This window comes from Mustela putorius, unplaced genomic scaffold (genome assembly GCF_011764305.1).
Source record: "Mustela putorius furo isolate JIRA1106 unplaced genomic scaffold, ASM1176430v1.1 tig00000281_pilon_pilon_pilon, whole genome shotgun sequence".
Classification (NCBI taxonomy): Eukaryota; Metazoa; Chordata; class Mammalia; order Carnivora; family Mustelidae; genus Mustela; species Mustela putorius.
Window position 1 is genome coordinate 26,427,117 of NW_025421343.1, and position 4,360 is coordinate 26,431,476.

Consider the following 4,360-nt stretch of genomic DNA (forward strand, 5'->3'; position numbering starts at 1 on the left):
TTTTCTAGCTTCCCTCTCACATCTCAAAGGATGGAGCTGCCCTCCTTCCTGTAGGCTTAGCCTCTTTTTTCTGATTTCATAATCCCTGCCTATCTCATTAGTTTAACTTTCTTCTTGCATTTTTAACTCCCCCTACTAAATCATGTGTGTATACTTAAAGCCATACAGAACTGCATGCCTGAGTCTTTTCTGCCCAAGACACCGCTGAGTAAGCACTGTTAAAATCTCCCCTCCCACCACCATCATCTCTAAGTCAGAGTCTCCCAAAGAGCCTGAACTTCAAGCTGTGGAAGCTTTTCATCAGAGGTCTGAGCTTTGAAACAACCTATGAGAGCCTGAGGAGCCATTCTGAGCCATGGGGAACACTTACGGACTGTGTGGTAATGAGAGATCCGAACACCAACCACTTGTGTTTGTCACATATACCACTGTGGAGGAGGTGGATGAAGCCATGAAAGCAAGACCATACAAGGTGGATGGAAGAGTTTTGGAACCAAAGAGGGCTGTCTCAAGAGAAGATTCTCAAAGACCTGGTGCCCACTTACCTGTGAAAAAGGTCTTTATTGGTGGCATTAAAGAAGACCCTGAAGAACATCATCTAAGAGATTATTTTAAACAGTATGGGAAAAGTGAAATGACTGAGATCATGACTGACCGAGGCAGTGGCAAAAAAAGAGGGGTTTTGCTTTTGGAACATTTGATGACCATGATTGTGTAGACAAGATTGTTAAAAAAAAAAAAAAAAAAAAAAAAAAAAAAAGATTGTCATTCAAAAATACAATACTGTGAATGGCCACACTGCAAAATAAGGAAAGCCCTATCTAAGCAAGAGATGGTTAGTGCTTCCTCCAGCCAAAGAGGCTGAAGTGGTTCTGGAAACCTTGGTGGTTGTCATGGAGGTGGTTTTGGTGAGAATGACAATTTTGGTGGCGGAGGGAACTTCAGTGGTCGAGGTGGCTTTGGCAGTAGTTGAGGTGGTGGTGGATATGGTAGCAGTGGGGGTGGCTATAATGGATTTGGTAATGATGGAAGCAACTTTGGAGGTGACGGACGTTATAATGATTTTGGCAATCAATCCTCAAATTTGGGACCCATGAAAGGAGGAACTTTTGGAGGCAGAAACTCTGGCCCACAATGGTGGTGGAGGCCAATACTTTGCCAAACCACAAACCCAAGGTGGCTATGGTGGTTCCAGCAGCAGTGGTAGCTACGGCAGTGGAAGAAGGTTTTAATTACTGCCACGAAACAAAGCTTAGCAGGAGAGAAGAGCCAAAGAAGTGACAGGAAAGGTTACAACAGATTTGTGAACTCAGCCAAGCACAGTGGTGGCAGTACCTAGCTGCTACAAAGAAGACATGTTTTAGACAATACTCATGTGTACGGGCAAAAAAACTCAAGGGCTGTATTTGTGACTAATTGTATAACAGGTTATTTTAGTTTCTGTTCTGTGGAAAATGTAAAGCATTCCAACAAAATGTTTTAATGTAGGTTTTTTTTTTTGTATCCATGCTGTTGATTGCTCAATTTAATAGTCTGATCATGACATTGAATAAATGTGTCTTTAAAAAAAAAAAAACTACATGCCTGAATACAGTATGCACATTTACGTAAAAACTATATAGCAGAGCCACCTCGTTCCCTACTCTTAGTAGGATGTGGTATTATAGAATAATTAATTTAGTATTCAAAGCAATTGCTAATTTTTAAATTTTGTATTGAATATTCTTTATGAAATTGCAAAGAAGAAGCATCTTCATTAGACATATAAGTTCTTCTCAAAGGGTCTCTTTTCCCATTGATTTCACTCTGAATGCCTCAAAAAATAGCTGTCTCCAGTCACTAACACATAATTCTAAGGTCTGAAAAACACTCTTAAAAATCTTTCAGTTCTCATTGTGGCTCACATTATTATTTAATATATTATTTTAGCCTTTTAAATTTTTTTACAATTTCTTTACTTCCTCATTATGGAGATTCTATGGAACTGAGAGAAATTAGGACATTAAAAGACAAGCCAGAATCCCTTCACTCTGGAAAGGTGGGGCTGGGGGAAAAAACTACAAAATTTATAATTTAGCCTTATTTTGTTTTGTACATTCTAACTCTTAAAAATCCTTTCTTTGAAGGGGCACCTGGATGGCTCAGTTGGTTAAGCATCACCTCTTCGACTCAGGTCGTGATCTCAGCATTTGTGAGATGGAGTTCCTTGTGGGGCCTCCATGCAAGGCCCTGCTCTGGGCACAAAGCCTGCTTAAGATTCTCTCTCTCTGCCCCTTCCCCACCACCTAAAAAAAAAAAAAAATTTCTTTGAATCAGTAACGTAAAAATTTTACCCAATCTCCTTTCCCCCCCCTTAATTTCTAAAGTACAGGCTATATTAACTCCTTCATTTTATTCATGACAACTCACAACTAAACCCATTGCATTTATGTCCCCTTAACAACACTGGGATCACTCTTTTGAATTTCACTAATGACCTCCTATTTATTTATTTTTGTTAATTTTTTTACTGAGATACTGATAGGTAACATTGTACAAGTTTTAGGTAAACAATGTGTTGATTTGACACATTTATATATTGCAATATGGTGATCTCTGCAGCTTAGCTAACAATACTGTATTATATATTTCAAAACTGCTAAAGAACTAGATCTTAAATACTCTTACACAAAAAAGAAATGATAATTATGTGACTTGATAGAAGTGTTAACTAATGACCTCTTAAGGATCAAACCAACAACTTCTTTTCAGGCTATAATCCTTTTGATCTATAAGTTAGTTTTTGGTTCTCTTGATAGCAAATTTCTTGATAAAACTTTTCTCCTCCATGCAGTTTTGATCTCCAATTGTCCTCTGACTCTCTTATCTCGACCTGTCTGCCTCCTCTCTTATTCTCTCACCTTCTGAACAAGCACATTCCATTGTCAGCTATCCTCTTCCTTTTACCTTTTGACCTGAGCAACCTCCCAGACTACATACTTTCACTATCATTCCACACACATCTTTCAAAACTCAGCATTTGCTGAAGTCAAACTAGACTTTCTCCTGAGACATATGCCAAGACTTTAAACTTCCATTCTCCTACTCTTTGTATTCCTCTTTCCTTATGTTTTATAAGCCCACTTCCCCCTCACTGTCTCTTCTTCCCAAAAACTTTCTTTCATTATCTGGACTAGAAGAAATATTTACTTCCTCTGATATTCCATAGACTTTACCCACACTTCCTTCCACCTTACATTATTGTAAGCATGTATGCAGGGTATCTACCACAACATCTTGCACATTGTAGCCCCTCAACTGGACAAAAGTAAACTTGTACACTCTCATATACTTCCTTTTTCAAGGGAAAAGGGCTGGAGGGTAATACAGGTGATACTAACATCTAAAAGCAGCATCAGACGAGTGGAAAACGCTCTCCATTGTTTACCAAGATAGGAGGGAAATAACAGGAAGTTCTCTATCTGAGAGACTATTTTAGGGAAATGTATGAAGAAGAGAAGGAAGTTCTAATTTCTTCTGGAGTGGTAGTGAGGATTCAAGAGCAAGGAAGGAATAGACAGTATGATTTGGAAATGGTATAAATTGTCAGAATGGAAGAAACTGGACATAGGGAAATCATGGAATAGGGCTATATGGATGGGAGAGAGCAAAAAATGAAATTATACCTAAAGATGGAAAGGAGTGTTAAGTGGGTCTAGGATATTGAGAGAAAACCCTGAGATATGATAAAAATCCCTTCTTTAGTGATGAGGAAGCAGAAGGAAGAGTGAAGAGGACTGTCTGAGTAGGACAGTATTTCTAATTAATGAGAATATTTCAGTGCTCAAACTAGCTTAGCCAGTTTCCCCCCTTTCTGTTCAGGTGTTGGTTTCCTCTGTTGTTTTCAGCAGTATTGTGCCTCCTCAGGGAAAGTTTCCAGATAAGTTTCTCCTGGTGGGGTGCCAATGGGTCAGGTTTACCTTATCTTTAGAAGAACAGATAATACCTTTTGAAAAGTGAAAAATATTTTCCTTTTGCTAAGGGGAGTTGTAGCTTTCCCAGCTGGAAACACAGCTATGAGAAAGAGCCAGAGAATTCTCAGGTACACAGATCTAAGTCCATGCAGGACGGGCAGGGATGGAATCTGTCCTTGTTTCCATACCTGAGAGGTTTAATTACCAGCATCCTTTCACCTATAACCAGAATTGAACTTCATTCCATCTTCTGGAATGAGGTACAGCAAAAGATAGCCTAAGAAAAAATAGTCCTTTATATAATGGGGGAAAAAACCCAAAAAACAGAAAACACACACAAAACACATAAAACTATGATGAACACATCAATACATGTTTATTACTATGAAGCAGAGAAAATAAGCAAG

The 4,360-nt window shown here is 38.7% G+C and overlaps 1 pseudogene; it reads left to right on the forward strand.

The window, feature by feature from the left end:
• The first annotated feature begins 383 nt into the window (after window positions 1–383).
• LOC123391801 lies at window positions 384–1,232 on the forward strand (annotated as a pseudogene).
• Window positions 1,233–4,360: the final 3,128 nt, after the last annotated feature.